At 48.1% G+C, this 18,081-nt stretch overlaps 1 protein-coding gene across 1 annotated transcript in view; it reads left to right on the forward strand.

Annotated features, from left to right (window-relative positions):
- The first annotated feature begins 11,101 nt into the window (after nucleotides 1–11,101).
- Nucleotides 11,102–18,081, forward strand: part of LOC119971201 (1-phosphatidylinositol 4,5-bisphosphate phosphodiesterase beta-4) — a 595,914-nt gene continuing 588,934 nt past the window's right edge. Inside the window, exons 1-2 of the mRNA XM_038806423.1 lie at nucleotides 11,102–11,882; nucleotides 17,964–18,018. The gene's annotated coding sequence lies outside the window, so the exon portion shown is untranslated. The remainder of the gene's footprint in view (nucleotides 11,883–17,963; nucleotides 18,019–18,081) is intronic.

Here is an 18,081-nt window from a genome sequence, read left to right on the forward strand (position 1 = left end):
ATTGTGAAAAGCCCCTGGTTGCCACATTCCAGCACCTGTTCAGGTACACAGTGGGAGAATTCAGAATGTCCAAATTAACTAACACTACGTCTTTCGGGACTTGGGAGGACCCGGAGGAAACCCATGCAGACACGAGGAGAACGTAAAGACACCGCACAGACAAAGATCCAACCGGGAATCGAGCCTGGGATCCTGCGGTATGAAGCCATGGTGATAACCACTGTTCTATCATGCAGCTCCTGCTGAAAAGCGCTTTGAGCTGGCAATTAGCTGTGAACGCTGCTACATAAATACAAGGCCTTCTTTCTATTTTTTCTTTCTTTAATTCATCTCACAGATTTAGCACAAAGAATATATTTCAAATAATAGTTTTATCAGATAATTGTCCCTGCCATTTTGCTATTAACTAAATCCGTGAACTTTTCCAGCCCTCCCAAGCAATGCTCTCCCTCCCATGCCATCCCCATCCCTCTTTTGCCATTTCCACCCTTCAGGAAAACAATTTCTCCAAACATCGCAGCTTCGCAGTTGGATCCTTTTACCTTCTGCTGTTTTTTTGCCTCCATAACTGTCCCCCCACCAGCCTTACTGCACCGACCCATCCATCGGCAGCTGCACAATGTTCACACGTTCCCACATGCCTCCGTATGCTCCAAATTGACTCATCAAAGAAGTCCAATGGGCGAAAGCTGAGTGTTATTATTAAAAGTTTAATCAAATTGACGTAAATATGTTATGGCCTTTATACCACTCGGACATTGTGTAAATACACTTCAAAATTTTGTAACTGTTTATGAAGTGAATGTTAGCTGTAATGGACTAAAACAATAAAGTTATACAAAAGCAGACTACTGCGAAACTCTGGGTGACTTAACATAAAATGATGAAAATACTCAGCAGGTCAGGCAGCATCTGTGGAGGGAGAAACCTGGTTGTGACCATTGTAAGAGTGCTTCCTATTTATTTCCTGTCTTCTCATTTCTTTAATGTTATTATTTTTGGTCTGTGGGCCCATAATTGGAATGTACCTTTAAGCAAAGGAGTGCTTGCCAGGACAGTGTGTTCCTAAGTTTTGTGTTTTTGGAGAGGAGAAACCAGACTCATCGGCACCGAGTGAATCTTTGGAACTGGTTTTTGGAGGAAATCGGTTCAAATGGTTGGCTGGTTGTATTTCAGAACCTCCTGATTTTGTTGCCAAGTCCTTTTTTAGGAAGGTGAATGGATTGATTTTATGATTTGTGTGGGCAAGGAGCACTTCAGCAGCCAAGGGCATTCAGCCTCTGATCTCCGGAGAAGCGTTCTCCAAGGCAGCCTTCAGGACACGTGACAACACAGAATCGCCGAGCAGAAACTTATAGCCAAGTTCCGCACACATGAGTGCGGCCTCAACCGGAACCTGGGATTCATGTCGCATTACATTCATCCCCCACCATCTGGCCTGGGCTTGCAAAATCCTACCAACTGTCCTGGCTTGAGACAATTCACACCTCTTTAACCTGGGGTTATCCCTATCTCTGGATCTGTAAAGACTGAATTACCTGCAAATGCTCGCATTCTAAGTATTGCCTGGTATCTTTGAATTTGTCTATATATATGTTTCTGGAACATACCTCTTCATTCACCTGAGGAAGGAGCAGTGCTCCGAAAGCTAGTGTTTGAAATGAACATGTTGGACTTTAACCTGGTGTCGTAAGACTTCTTACTGTGCTCACCCCAGTCCAACGCCAGCATCTCCACATCAGAATTACTACTGGGCAGCAAACATTGCAATGGCTAGGAAATGGGCGGTGGAGCGGTGGTCGGTTTGGGGGTGGATGGAAGCAGCCTCGTGTGGGGGGGACAATTGAGGGCACTGTTGTTGGTGCCCCTTCTATTCTTGCTGGTTCATTATTCCATGAGTCAGGTGGTGGTAGCAGCACTGAGTGTTAGGACCCAATGTAGAAAGCACTTTAGATTGGAAAGCATGTCACTATAGGTGCCGATTTGCGACAATCATAGGTTTACACTAGCGGGGTTGGATGCGAGCTTCCGGGGTAGCAGCAGGTGAGGATTGAGTACTTCAGGGATTATGTTGTGACAGAAAATTTGCAGGCCTGGAAGAGCTTGAGGAGATGAACCAGTTACCAAAGGGAATAGGTTCAAGGTATCTGCAGGATAGGGACCTGGTTTGGAAGAGGTGCTGTCCTTTCTGGTGCTGTAGGATAAGCTTTTGTCTGAGGATGACATTGGGAAGGGCAGGATAGGGGACATGTATGGAGAGCTGATGAAAAGGGAATGTGTTCCCATGGAGGAGTTTAGAAGCAATTGGGAAGAGGAGTTGGAGGGTGGCATTAACTCTGGAGTGTGGAGGGAAGCTTTGTGAAGGGTGAATGCATCCTTATCGTGTGCTAGGTTAAGTATAATCCAATTTAAGGTAGTGCATAGAGACCACATGACGGTGTTGAGAATGAGCCGGTTCTTTTCGGGGGTGGAGGATAGGCGTGGGTGGTATACTGGCGTGCCGGTGAACCATGTGAATATGCTTCGGGCATGTCCAAGGTTGGCGGAGTTTTGGAAGGGATTTTTTACACGTAATGTCAAAGATTTTGGGAGTAGAGGTAGCTCCGAGTCCGGAGGTGGTGATATTTGGAGTGTCGGGGGATCCGGGAGTTCAGGTGGGGAGAGATCTTGGCCTTTACCTCCCTGACAGCCCGGAGACGGTTTTGCTGTGGTGGCGAGACTCGGAGCCGCCAAATGCGGGCATATGGGTGAGTGATTTGGCAGAGTTATTGCATTTGGAAAAAAATAAGTTTGCAATTCGAGGGGAGGAGGGGTTCACCTTGAGGTGGAAGCTGTTTATCGACTTTTTGAAGGAGTCCCAATTTAACGCAATGAAATCCACAGGTATTAATATAAAATCTAATTTCACCTGTGTTGCAACTCCGTGTGCTATATAAGTCTTTTTCTCAACAGAAGCAACATTCAGTCATGTCACTAGCATTAGAAATCATGAAAGACCTGTTTTAGAAATATTCGGGTATATTCACCCCATGCACCAAAATACTGTAAATATCAATTATCATCATTTTACCCTGAAAGTGCCCATTTCTTGAGTAGTGTTCACTGCCTGAGAACACTGTGGCATTTGAAACCATAGGCATGTACTACACTGGTACATGGCGAATCTCATGGAAGTCAACATAGCAATGAATCTGCATGCAACAAGGTTCCTGCGGCCGTGGGTATTGTTTTGTTTTGCTTTGTTTGAATGGTGGACAACCTGCGGCCCAGGTTACATGCATCCCATCTTGGTTCTGAGTGCAGCCCATGAGTTACTTTGTCGACCACTGCCCACACACACAGCTGCCACATTTTTCTGATTTCTGTTTGCGTTGTTTTTTTTTCCAACCGGTATCACTGAAGTGATCTGCACGTCAATCACTATAAGTGAAGTGAGGTGTGTGCTGATTGCTCACAACAGTGACTGTGAGAGCCGTGCGCTCCCTCTGCATCCAAAGTGTAAATATTTATTTTGTTTTTGCCATTCGAATTTAATGGAAGTTCCAGTAATGTATAAACATTTAAGCATTTTCTCTAAGTCATTGTGAAATATTTAGCCTGCATGAAACGTATTTAATTTTATTCATGGGGTCATGTTTAGTGAACAAGCCTGATTTTAACCTTGTGGCCCACTGAGATAGATAGCCATTCATGTGACCCACTCACTAGCCTAGGTTTTCTTTTGGAATTGGCTGCTTCTTTAAGCCCAGGCAGGGTACATAAGCAGTTAAGAACCAACCATAATTCACATTCCTGTTACAGTGTCGCAACTGTCAATGCATAATTCCAGGCTGGAATAAGAATTCTTCAAACATGAAGAACACTGCGTGATTGTTTGCATCTGTACATGACTTGCAATTCTTTTTTGATTCTGATCAAAACTATAAATTTCCAGGAACTCCCTACTGGTGTATAAAAGAACCACCTACCCTGGTTCAACTAAAAAGTCCGTTTTTAAAAACTGCTCAATTTGAACGACAGAAAGAGAAGGAAGATTCTAAGACACATTTTGGATTATGGTAATTAGTGACAATAAATTCTCGGTAAACAATCCCCATCATTTAAAAGTTATTTTCAACAAATTAATTTAATTTTCAGGGATACATTGCAAGTGGGCTGTCTTTCATAAAAAGACAGAAAAAAGAAACATGCATTTAAATAGCAATTTTCAGGCCCACTGGATGTCTGAAAGTAGCACAGTGGTTAGCACTATTGCTTCACAGCTCCAGGGACCCGGGTTCGATTTCCGGCTTGGGTCACTGTCTGTGCGGAGTCTGTGGGTACCTCACACTGGAGGGATAAGGTTCTCCAGAAAGCCACCATTATGCTCTGTCTAAAACTGGGAATTATGAGGAATTGGGGCCTTTATCCTGTGTCCTATCATGCGTGGCCCAACATGTTGAAGCAACAACTAATTGCATCACCGGATAAGTTCAGGAATGACATCGCTCTTTCGAAATTCTAGGAAACCCCAAACAGCGGCACTGTTTGTCTGGAGCTGCATTCCTGTCTCCATTGCACTCAAACTGCACGGTGGCACTGCTGCCTCACAGCGCCAGGAGCCAAGGTTCAGTTCTGACTCAGGGTGATTCTCTGTGTAGTGTTTGCACATTCTCCCTGTGTCTGTGTGGATTTCCTCCGGGTGCTCTAGTTTCTTCCCAAATTCCAAAGTTGTGCATGTTAGGTCGATTGGCCATGACAAATTGCTCCTTAGTGTCCCAGAGGTTAGGTGGGGTTACAGGGATAGGTCAGGTGCCTGGACCTGGGTGGGTTCTCCTTCGGAAAGCCGGTGCAGGCTTGCTGGGCTAAATAACCTCCTGCACTGTAGGGATTCTATGATTCTATGAAAAGAAACTTATGAGCAAGTCTTGAGCACTTATGCAGGTGATCAAAGGGGCTGACAACTCAGGAATCAAAGATCAATCTACACGACATTGAGGTGTGCAGCCCTGGAGCAAAATCATTGGGAGAATAAAAAGGTCATAAAAAAATATTATTTGCTGATTTCTTTTTTCGATATAAAAATGTTGAAAATAGCGGGGGAAAAGTTGTTTGGCTGACAATCAAGCATTATCCAGTTGGGTAATGAGTCTTTTTGCTTTCAAATTTGTGTAGAAAGACTGTACATCTCACGGATGGATGCGTTGAGCGACCAATGGTGCTCAACGACTTGTGACCAATGACCAATCACAAGTGATGTGATGAGAGCTCCAGGATTATATTTAATCACAGTTGGCACAGGTGATCAAGGCAACTACAATTATTTGCCTTGTGCTTCGGGGGAACTAGAATATCTGGTCTTGGCTGGTAAAATTGGGGGCAGCAGGGCTAGAGGGAGAGAAAGGATGAAATACATCGACAGTTTAAGGAGCAGGGCAGTTATAAAATTTGAAAACAACACCAAGATGTTGGCTGCTATCAAAGACCGTGAAAGGTGGAGAGTTATGGGGCGGGATTCTCCGTTTCTGAGACCAACTGTTGAAGCAAATGGGGAATCAGTGGGTTTTCAGGACAAAATAATCGGCGCCACATCTGCACCAATTCCGTGGAACACAACCGATTCCAATGAAAATCGGTGCAGGATTCACTGGGTCCATGATTGACAGGCAGGAGGCTGACAAGCTGCAGCCGGATATAAACAATTCTCTCTCCCCCCCCCCCCCCCCCCCCCCCCCCACCCCCCAGGAGAAGACCGCCCACAACCACCGGGAGCGGAGGAAGACAAGAGGGGGACCACCAGACCTGCGGACTATCACCATTACAGAGCAGAGGGCCCTGGACATGGTTGGCAGTAGGGAGGAATGGGAGGTCATCAAGGTGGTGTTTGGCCATGGGTGTGGAACTGAGACCCCATTGAGTTGCAGTTCCCCATGACACGTGTCCAACATTCCCCCCAATGCCACCTCACATCACCCGCAGCCCCACGCCACCCTCACGCCCACATTATCCTCACCACCACCCACACCCTACACCACCCCACATCATCACCCCCCCCCCCCCCCCCCCCCCCCCCCCCCCCATGGTCGAACCATGCATCTTGTCTCGTGTCTTGCAGGACTTGCTGGAGCTGTAGCTGGCCCATCTGGTGCCCCCCCCCCCTCCAGCCAGTGCCACAGCTGGAGCCCCCCCCCCCCCCCTTGAGCCGAATAGTATTGGGAACAGCTCGGCCACCAGCCCTCCGCCCAAGACTCAGGAGATACCAGAGCTCGGGTTGGAGGCTGACACTGACTTTCCATCACAGCTGTCTCCAACAACCACCACCATCCCAGAGACACTCACGTCGGTTGGCCGTGTTAGTGGAGAGACTCCTGGGACACTATCTGGTTCGCACCACACAGTTGAACCGTTACAGCAGGTGGAGATAGGAACACCCGAGTGAGTGGACGGTCAGAGGGCAGGCCAATCCAAGGGACTAGCTGCCGTCCAAATGGCTTTTGGGCTTCTAGAACAGACAGTCCCATCTATGGTAGAGATGCAGTCGCAGAGCCAGGGACTACCTGAGGGGTTGTCGACCAGCATCCAGCACCTATATGTGCAGTTGGAGCAGCAGCAGGAGGTGGTGGCGGCCATGCAGGTGTGTGCAGCAGCAGGAGGTGGTGGCGGCCATGCATGCCACCAGGCCAACATCGCATGGGTGGGGTCCGCGGTGGAAGCATTGGGGGGTGACGATTTAGGCTATGGATCAGCAAGTCCAAGGCATTCTGTGCAGGCGGTGGCCGAGGCCCAGGACAGGTTTGCCATCTCACAGGCAGCCGTGTGCCGGAGCCACCTGGAAATTGTGGCGCCGCTCCTGAGCCTGGCCCAGTCACAGCAGGCCATGGCTGAGGATGGCGGCGGCATTGCCCTGGCGCTGGCCAACCTGGCGTAGACACAGAGGGAGGTGGCCCAGTCCCAGAGGGAGATGGTGCAGTCACTGGCTGATATGACACAAACACTGAAGGTGGTGGCACAGTCAATGGGTGATGTGGCGCAGTCCTAGGCAGAGATGGTCCACACCCTGTGCTCGATGGCTGCGAGCATGCAGACCCGGGTCAAGGTCAGAGTGGGCCTCCAGGACTGGCAGTGCCAGGTAGCGGTCGAGCCTTAGGGGACACCTCCCCTCGCACCCCCGTCCCATGGAGTAACCTGGGGGCCATCGGGCACCCTGAGGGAGGGAGGATGGGGTCCAAGCCGGTGGCTTCCGCAGGGGAGATGCCGGAACACCGCAGCACCTCGGACACCCTCCCTCCTGTGCCTGGCACATCTGATGGGCAGCGGGGGGAACAGGGCAACAACACGCCACCCGGGACACCTGAGCAGCAGCAGGGCTCATCCAGGCCCGGTCATCTCTGAAGACGCCCTCCAATGGGGAGGAATCACAACAGGGCAGGAATCACAGCAGGCCGCCTCCATTCCTGCTGTACCATCTGGGGAACCACCTAGGCGTAGCATTAGAGTCTGTAAGGCCAGAAAATTAGACACCAGTTAAGTTGGGACAGGTGCAGGGCACAGTTTATAGGGGCCAGGGCACAAACCTTACTAGATTTGTTCACAATAAACACCTGTTACCACTGCTACAACCTGCCACGGTGCTCTGTCTGATGCGTGTGAGGGGTGGGCTCGTCTGGGCTGGCCGGGGTGGTGGTGGTGGGGGGGGGGGGGGGGGGGGGGGAGAATGGGCTGATGTTGGGGGAATGGTGCGGACTCTGTGGGTGGCCACTGCTCCCTCCTCATCCCCACCCAACTGTTCCCACCACCACCACCCCAGGGATCCGATGGGACCATGTGATGGAATCACCAGCTTGCATACAGGGATCAGCCAGGTGGACGGTGGAAAGTGCTTCCGTGGGCAGGAGTCAGGTGTAGACAAATGATGCGGAGCAGCAGAGCTCAATGCAGAGCAGGTTTGTCATCAACCTCCATCCCGTGGACCAGACCCACTGTTACTGCCAACCCAGGGCCCACACTCCGTCGTGGACAGGTATATATCACGGAGGGAGGAGTTGCAGGTGGCCGGGAAGGGGGGGGGGGGGGGGGGTTGGGGGTGTGTGTGTGTGTGTGTGCCAGGGTGTTACGTGAGGAGTGGGGTTGGGATGCAGTGTCTATGCCCCTAGTCGGCGAACCTGGAGGCAATCAGAGCGGCCATTGCCTGCTGGCCGTGGCGCACATGTCTTGCTGCCTGCCTGGGCTCCATGTTCTGCCCACCTTCCCCCTCCCCTGCATCCTTCTCGTTGGACGAGGTCTGATGTTCTGCCTCCTCTCCAGCACATCGCCCCTGTGCTGCACAATGTTGTGGAGGACACAACAGGCCTCCACGATGCAGACAACCGCCTCAGCATCATACTGGAGGACCCCTCCAGAGCGGTCCAGGCACCTGAACCGCTTCTTCAGGACGCCGAAGCACCACTCAATAACACCCTTGGTCGCTCTATGGGTGTCATTGTAGCTTCAGTGCGTGGCCTGCAGATAGGTGTCATCAGCCATGACCGCAGTGGATAACCCCTGTCTCTTTGGAACCAACGCCTCAGCCCAAGGGGCATCATGAACATGTCAGGGATCGTCAAATGTGCCAGGATGAAGGCGTCAAGCACACTACCCGGGGATCGGGCACAGACGTATATGATGTGCAGACTCCACACAGTGAACAGAGAGGAATTGAACCTGGGACCCTGGCGCTGTGAAGCCACAGCGCTAACCACTGTGTTACCGTGCTGCCCTACAAATGTGCATGATGTGCAGCTGGTGGTCACACATCAGCTGCACATTCATCGACTGGAACTCTTTTCGGTTTGTGTACAGCGGCCTGCTATCTGCAGGTGCACGTAGGGGCACATGCATCCCGCCAACCTCACCCTGGACCTGTAATATCCCGGCCTGGTGGCGAACCCCGCTGCCCGGGCATGCTGGTGGGCTCGGTCTACATCAAAGTAGATGGATTGATCCGCCGGAGCATTTGGACTTCCATGATGGCTTGGATGCACCTGTACACTGAGCTCTGTGAGATCCCGGATAGGTCCCCACCCGGCACCTGGACAGACCCCGTGGCGTAAATGTTCAGGGCAACAGTCACCTTGACATCCACCGGGAGCGGGTGTCCTCCCCCATACCCCCGCAGTACCAGGTGTGCCATCATCTAGTAGATATGGCGCACTGTCTCTCAGCTCATCCGGAGTCTTCGACCGCATGTCCGGTCCAGCAGGTCCTCGAACGACAGGCGGTGTCGGTACAGATGAGGCGCCTCCTTGGTACCGCCTCCTCCTCGTCCTGTTGGGCAGCTGGCGCTCCAAACTGGGCAGATGCCACCTCTGCTGCTGTGCCACTGCTGCCACCTCCGCTGCTGCAGATTCCTCCTCCATACAACCAATGTCACTGTGCAGAACCAGGGGCCAAGTTGGTGGTCAGTGGGTACGCAGCAAGATGGCCACCCTAATGGCTGTCATGGGGGTGGGTCACCCCAGCAACTTGGCCTGTTACCTCCATCCCCCCTCCCCTGGCAAGGCCATCCCCACCCCAGCCAGTACGGCCAGTGTCCGAACAGACAGCCTACAGTCGCTCCTCTCCGTGTCCTACCTCCTCTCGTTCTCGCTCAGCAGCCACCACGCCGATTTCACGATTTTTAAAAGCGCAAGTGAACTGCGCCGTCAGGAACTTAGCCCATCGGAGGCTGAAAATCGAAGGGACCCTGGAAAATAATGGGTTGGGCGCGCCAATGATACCAAAACGGTGTCTACTTTACACGTGGAGTGACACGCATTGACGCTGTTTTCGAGGTGACGGAGAATCACAATTTGGCATCAAATCAGTGCCTGCCGCGATTTTGGTGTCGGGAGCTATTCTCTGCCCAATTGCATTTCCCGATTTCGGCGTCGGCTAACAGAGAAGCCCGCCCAAGATCTCCAGCAGTGCAGGACACAGCAATGAAGAACCAGTGCTTAAAAGACAAGAATCCAAAAAATCAATCCTGCAAATCAATTTCTCTTTCTAAATCTATTGAAGTAAAACAACACGGTTTTGTTTCGTTTATTCACCTGTGACATTAGGAATGAATATTGAGCACGTGGGCACCTTCAGGCGTCAAACTCGCAGACTGCCACAGACGGGGCCGTTGGGCCACCGTATCCCGGTGCACTTGCAGGAAAACGCCTTGTTTTTCATGCCAGTATTAGCTTTAACACAGAGAGAAGAATTGAATTGCAGAATGCAATCCCTCAGGTACCAGCAACAGCTCCGGAATCTCAGTTAATGAAAAAAAATCTTGGTTATTGAGTAACCACAATGGAAAAGTCCTGGTCACAGGCTTGTCACATCGGGGTGGTTTTAACTTGTTGGTTCCTTTCTGAGGTTGCAGCCTTCCCTCATTGTCCCTCCCCCTGCAAGCAAGCTGGTCGGTTTTGTTTTGCAACCTCAGGAACCTATTCTGTACAAATATTAAACATCTAAATGGCCACTCTCTGCGAACTCAGACTGAGTGCAATGAAGTTTTTTGTTTTACCACATGATCTCAAGCGCATTTTTGGCAAACGGCAAATCGCTGTAAACATTCGAGGCTCCCCCCGCCCCGCCCCGCCCCCGGCTGCCATCCTACGATGCTCACTGCAAGCAAGCACAGAAAGATGTGTCCTCGCATCACTCTTTGCACAAGCGAAATTTCCGAGCCCTTTTTTGCCACTGTGTTGATTTTCGAAATCGGGGACAAATGATCCTGCCCTTGTCCCTCTTGCACTAGTGATGAAGTTTAGCAAAAAAAACCCGCATCAAAATGCATGTTCTATTCTGCCATCAATTACAGATTAGGAAGAGCAGTTGTAAATCAGAAGGAACAGGACGGTCATTGCAACAGAAGAAAAGGCAGCAGAATGCATACACCGCACACAGCGGTCCTAGATTCACAACACGGTACTGAATTCTTGATTTAATGTGTGTGCATATATATATATAAATAAGATAATGACGTATGTATTTCCCCAGTAATAGTGGTCACATGTTATTTGAGAGGGACGGTCCAATTGGCTTCCCTTTGCTGACTGCAGAGTTCCCACCGACTGGAGGATTTACAGTGAGAATTTCATTAACCTTGGCCGTGCACGCGCAGGCTGTACAGAGCTATTCAGTTCCATCTTAATGCATGTTCCCCCGCACCGCTCTTTCCCTGGTCCTGTGAAGGGAAACATGCACTGCTCTCCCACCTAGATAGGGCTGATGTGCTGTAGAACGTTAGTCCGGGAGTGTAGAATCGGAGCCCAGGATTATAGAACGTTTGCCCGGGGCTGTAGAATCTGAGCCCGGGATTATAGAACGTTCGCCCGGGAGTTTAGAATTTTAGCCCGGGAATGGAACGTGGCGGAGCGTAGTGAAGCGAAGCGCTTGCTCCGGATTGACAGCGGGCGCTTTTCTCTGTCGCAAGTCTTGACATTTTATTTGACGCCGGAGGGGTGCAAGTTTTTTCTTCATCTCCTCTCCCCCCCCCCCCCCCCCTCTCCCGTGTGAGGTTTTATTTTTTGCGGGGAATAGTCCAGACTCAAATATGGGGAAAATGAGGGGAGATTGAGGACACATAAGTCAGTGCAACTGGACAAAAAAAAAACACCCTTATCGCCACAGCAACCGGCGTTGCTGGCGTACCGCCCACATCTTCTCTTCCTGTCTGTTTGATGTAAGAAATTTCCTTTTTTTGCTCGCTCTCTCTCTAACGCACGCATATGTTTATGTATTACTTCCTATCGCCTTCCTGACGCGGTGTCATTTGAAGCTGTTTTAATGAAAGGCGCTGACTGGATTGCAGGGCGGGCGCGTGCAGCGCCTGCTGGTTTCTTCAGTGAATTCTGCCCAGCTGAATGCAAACAACGACAGTGCTGCGCTGACAGGTAGGAAGACAGCTCGCTCTCCCCCTTCCCCACTGTTCCCCGACCAACTTCACCGAGCAGGGCAGGGAGCCGATGAGAGCAACTCGCCCAGTCCGTTTGCCTCCCATACTCATTGTGCAACGTTTGTACAATGTTGCTGCCCTTCCAGAGGACAGTTTTTAAAAGTGCACTGTGCACACCAGACGGTTGTATTGAATTTGCTTGTGCGCTGCAAGACACACGTTCTCCTCTTGAGCCTGGTGGTGCGCTGGTGGTTGCGTTGAAATGTTCGCAACAGTTGCAGCGGGCAGAAAAAAAATATATACCCACCAAAAGTATCAGGGGCTACTCTTTAAGATGAGAGATAATGGAGCGACCTTGTAGCAAAATGGTTGGTTTCACTGTCGGCTGCATGGCAAAGATTTAAAAGGGAGCCGCTTTGCAACGAGCCTTGGACGTTTAAGTTTGCGGTGCAACCAGTATTTTGCTTCCTACCCCCGAATTGTGGCAAGCCCACCACCACACTTGATACTTTGTATTGAAGGATACTGATTTGATGTTTTTGAAACCACAACAGTGGTTTCACACCAACTCCGCAGTTTGCTTAAAATGCATGCCGTCGCCAATATTTCAACTTGAGCGCATGTTTGGGATGTGTTTCTTGTTTCCGAGAATTTCACGTGCTCGAAAACGAGACAGTAAAAATTGCGACAAGTTCACCTATTGAATTTTACTCGTGTTGCCTGTAGCATCACCAGTTGAAGTCTTTTTCATTATTTGTGAAAGGCTGCCATTTGTCCACACTGCTTCATTTGATATGGCAGTGCATTTAAGTTCAGAAGTTATTGGAAAGCCATATGCTGTTTTTCTTTTACCGGGGCTTCGAAATTTGTGGTGTTCCTTTTTGAGAGAAAAATAATTGTGTAATTGTGTGTATGTCCAAGCCCCTTTAGGAACTTGGAAACAGGGGGAGTCCATTCAGCTAGATCATGGTTGATCACCTACCTACCTCTACACCACTTTCCCCATATCCCTAGGTGTCATTAGTATCTGGAAATCTATGGAAATGTGGATACTGAGCTGCCACAGCCCTCTGCGGTAGAGAATTACAAACATTTCCCACCCTCTAAATTCCTCCTCAACTTTATCTGGAGTAATATTGTAAGGCTAGATCGTGGTGTAGAAATATCCCTTTACTTTTCTAAATCGCCCATGGTATTGTAGCAATTTTTCAGTTCCGAATAGGAGCTAGGACTGTTTTGCATAGTTGACAGGAAAAAAAATATTCTTCGTAACACAACTTGCAGGAACCTTGAAACATGAAACGATGGGCCGAATGGCCTCTTTCTGCACCGTTTTTGTTCTATGCTTGTACAAATGGATGTTTTGAGTTGCTGTTTTTGTTAAGTGGAAGAAACTCATAATGATTGAAATTGTCGCAAATGTAGCAAAATAGCCAAAGATGCACAGGTTAGGTGGGGTTACGGGGATGGGGCAGGGGAGTAATCCTAGGTAAGGTGCTCTTTCAGAGGGTTTGTGCAGACTTGGTGGGCCGAATGGCCTCCTGCACTGTAGGGATTCAATGGAAGTTATCGAAATGTAGTTTTCCCAAAGCACCCTTCATTTTTATGTGGTCACATTCCACACACTTGGCCAAATTGAGTTTCTAAAAGGCGAGTCTAGCACTAGTGATCTGGATATATTTCTCACTGGGACAATGCTTTGTGATGGCAAGAGTTTGTTTTAAATGGCTCCTGGATGTGATTTCTGAGTGCAAGTTTAAATGGATGACAATTCTAACATTTCAATTGAGGTTCTGAAATTTTCATTTAAGTTACAATTCTATAACCAAATTGAAGTTATCAAGAACAAAATAAATGAGTGCAGTAATATAAATATTACCGCTCGCTGCTCACTTGAGAGTCAGTAGCAGAGGAAGATGACCCTGTTGGGTTTGAGTTTTGGGGAAAGAATCTCGCTAAAATTTGCAGAAACTAGTTAACAGACTGTTCTACGTTTGTGCACTAACTGAACTTGGTCATTTAAAAGTTATGGTTGATTGGAAAATAGGAGTTAAATTTAAATCAAAGTCAAACAGCAAAAAGGGATTCGGCTTTCGAGAACGAACGTTTTCCTGCCTCAGTAAATACTGCTGTGAGACGGCAATACTGCTATAAAACACGCTCTGATTTTAATATTTTATATCATCCTCTGGAGTAGGTGCCCGATTATAGTAGCATTTCTGTTTCATTTGTTACTGGTTGTAATGAACTGAGTTCATTCTAAATTGTGTACATCCCAATATCTCTCAATCTCTGCGCCAGCCCTTATCTCACTTTCTATCTTCCCCCATATTAGCTCTCAGTTTCCCCCCCCCTATCAGTCTCTCTTTTCTCTCTCTCTCTCTCTCTCTCTCTCTCTCTCTCTCTCTCTCTCCTCTCTCTCTCTCTCTCTCTCTCTCTCTCTCTCTCTCTCTCTCTCTTCTTTCCCCCTCCCCCCCATCTTTGTCTTGTGGTCTCCCTATCCCCTTCACTCGCCCGGTCTCCCTGTCCACATCTCCCTCACTCTCCTCATTTCCCCCATGCTCTCCCGCTCTCCCGATCCCCCTCACTCGCCTGCTCTCTTTATCCCCGCGCTCGCCCACTCTCCATCCCCCTTGCACCCTTGCCCCTCACTCGCCCTCATGCTCTTTCCCCCATCTCTCCTCCCTCCTTACTGTGTTTTAAACGTACAAGTACAATATGTATATTTGTTTCAAAATGTGTTCAACGTTGTGTCGACAATATTCATAACTGCTGAGCTTGAACTGGAAATGCTTAGAATTCAAACCGACTGTCCAGTTTTGATGATCCTCTCAATAGGATATTGTTTCCCCGTGTAATGAATCGCCTGACTAGTGAAATGTGACTTTGCAGCAGTAATTGCTGTAAATTGTTTAAAAGGATGAGTGTGAGTGCATTTTCTGAACCAAATTTGCCCAGCCTGGGATGATGCCATTATTGTTTGAATAATCATCGTCAATCCCGAACCCTGATATCCTTGTTCTTTAGGTATGATCATGACGTATAAAATAGGAACATCACTCACTGTGTCAAAAACTGTGGTGTTATTGTTGACCATCAGTATCTTCAATAACTGCTTTGCTTATGATCAATCAAATTAGTTGAAACAGAGTATTTATATAAATTGGCTTAAAGGAAACTGTGTCCATTTAACAGAGAAGCATCAAAGGGAAGATTGCTTATTTACAAACCACGATATGCATCAATATTTGCTTTAAGCGGACCACTTGCAGGCTTTTCTAGCTAATAGCTGTCATGAAAATACATGCATAAAAATGACTTGCGTCATTTACTTTGTAATTTCAAATGCAGAAGGTATTTTTGGCTGAAACTGTTTTCTCGGCTTTTGAAAGACATTCGAAAGCGCTATTTTAAAATTTTGCAATCACTGAATGTAAAATTATCCTGATTGATACTGGTGCTATTACTGCTGTCAAAATATGTTTCACTTTTTTTCGGGGTTGGTTTAAAATAGCACAGAAGGGCTGTGGTGTGAACTCTGCATCTACATTGTATGTGTTTATAGCCCAAAGGTTCCAGTGGTTTATGTCTTTCTGTCTGCATTCTGATTTGATGAAAAAACCCGATTGCATAATCTACTTGTGTCCAGCCTTAAATTGATTTGATTTATACATATACCGAAGTACAGTGAAAAGTATTTTTCTGCGGCCAAGGGAACGTTCACAGTACGTACATAGTACACAAAAAATGATATTCAACAGAGTACATTGACAAATGGTACATCGACAAACAATGATTGGTTACAGTGTGGAACAAGGGGCCAAACAAAGCAAATACATGAGCAAGAGCAGCATAGGATGTTGTGAATAGTGTTCTTACAAGGAACAGATCAGTCCAAGGGAGAGTCGTTGAGGAGTCTGGTAGCGGTGGGGAAGAAGCTGTTCCTATGTCTGGATGTGTGGGCTTGAGACTCCTGTATCTTCTACCTTATGGAAGGGTCTGGAAGAAGGCAAAGTCTGGTGGGAGGGGTCTCTGATGATGCTGTCTGCCTTTCTGAGGTGTAGACAGAATCAGTGTGGCAAGTTTGTGTGATGCCTCAGATAATAAAAACGGAAAGAGCGGGTCTGGCGGTACCTGTGGACAGAGTCTTCGAAGAGTCATATGGGCCCGCAGAGGCAGCTCGCCATTGGCCAGCAGTGGGATCTTTCAGTCCTGCTGAAAGTAATGGCATTTTCCATGGTTCACCAGGCGATCTGCCAGCCAATGTCAATGGAAAACCTGCCGGGATGGGGGGGGGGGGGGGGGGGGGGGGGGGGGGGGGGGGGGGAAGAGAGGGGATTTCAATGCCCTTGTTTTCCTGAGCTGCAGCTCCACATCCAACTAGTCGACTTCAGTCTAAATCCATTTTGTTTATAGCTTAGCTGAGTGAAGACCCAGGTTATTGACTGCACCTCAAACACTCTCCAGTTTAGGCCTCCTTGTTTAAGGAAGAAAGTAAATGCGGTGGAGACGGTTCAGAGGAGGTTGCGTACCTGGAATGAGTGGGTTGTCTTATGGGGAAAGGTTAGTCAGGCTGGGCTTGTTTCCACACGAGTTTAGAGGAGTGAGGGATTATTGGATTGAAGTATACAATATCCTGAATGATCTCGACAAGGTGGGACATGGAAAGGATGTTCCTCTGGTGGATGAGAACAGGGGGCACTGTTTTAAAATTAGGGGTCCCCCTTGTAGGACTGAGATGAGAATTTTTTTTTCCCGTGTTGTGTGACTTTGGAATTCTGCCTCGGAAGGTGGTGGAGGGGAGGGAGTCATTGAATATTTTTGAAGGTGGAGGTAGATAACCTGTTAGGCAAGGAAATCAAAAGTTATCGGAGGTGGTGGGGTGGGGGGGGTGGGGGCGGGGGGGAGCAGTATATGGGAATCTGAAATTTGAAACCCAAATAGATCAGCCATGGTCTTATTGGTTGATGGAGGAGACTAGAGGGGCCGAATGGCCTACTTTCTGCTCATATTTTCTACGTTTGTATAAAGAATCCCTTCGGTAGGACAGAACTTGAATATTGCTGGAAAGACAGACATTATGCTGCGGCTTTTCAGCTCTTCTTCCGGACAAAAGAAAGGATACCAAATTTCAAATGATTGTGACAATTTGGGGAAGAAGGTGGAGGCCCAGGTTAATACCCTGGTTTGAATCCCACCAAGGCAGCTGGTGGAATTAAAATTCAGTTAATATATCTGGAATAAGGGCAGCACGGTGGCGCAGTGGGTAGCACTGCTGCCTCACTATGCTGAGGAACCAGGTTCGACCCCGGCTCTGGGTCACTGTCCGTGTGGAGTTTGCACATTCTCCCTGTGTTTGCGTGGGTTTCGCCCCCACAACCCGAAGATGTGCAAGGTAGGTGGATTGGCCATGCTAAATTGCCCCTTGTAAAAAAAATTGGGTACCCTAAGTTTATTTAAAAAATATATATCTGGAATATAAAGTTAGCCTCCGTAATGATGACCATGGAACTCATCGATTGTCTTAAATACCTCTGTTTCACTAATCCCCTTTTGGGAATGAAATCTGCTGTCCTTATTCTGTCAGGCCTACTGCAGACCCCACAGCAATGTGACTCTTTAACTACTCTCTGAAATTGCTGAACAAGCCACTCAGCTCAGAGCACTTGGGGATGGGCAACAAAAGTCCTTGCCAGCGACACCCACATCCCATTAAATATTTTTTTTAAACTGGATAAGTTTTGGCTACCTAACACTCGTGAGCAATCTTCCTGCTGCGGTAATTTAGTTTTGGTTTTAGTTGGAAGCGAACCTTTATTGGAACCTAAGGCCTGTATTTTGGTTGGCAGCCGTTTTTATCAGGAGATAAGAGTGCTACGTTGTCTTAACTTCTCAGCATAATATAGTAGCAAGGTTTGTTTTGTCAAAGATGATGTATTTTTTTTATCAGATCTATTGCAAGCAGTTGAATCATTTTCCTTATTTAAAAACATTTTTACTTCCTTGTATCAGGGAACAAAGAAACATCTTTGCAATGAGAATTGAAAAATGATTTGATTTTTTTTTTGCTTTCTATTAGGGAAAGAAGACATTTCTTTACAATGCGAATCGAAAAATAATTAGATGTGGAACTGGTAAGCATTTGGCCATCTTGCATTCGTTCTGTGTCTGTGAATGAGTTCTACCTTGGAGCATGA

Source organism: Scyliorhinus canicula, chromosome 1 (assembly GCF_902713615.1).
Source record: "Scyliorhinus canicula chromosome 1, sScyCan1.1, whole genome shotgun sequence".
NCBI lineage: Eukaryota > Metazoa > Chordata > Chondrichthyes > Carcharhiniformes > Scyliorhinidae > Scyliorhinus > Scyliorhinus canicula.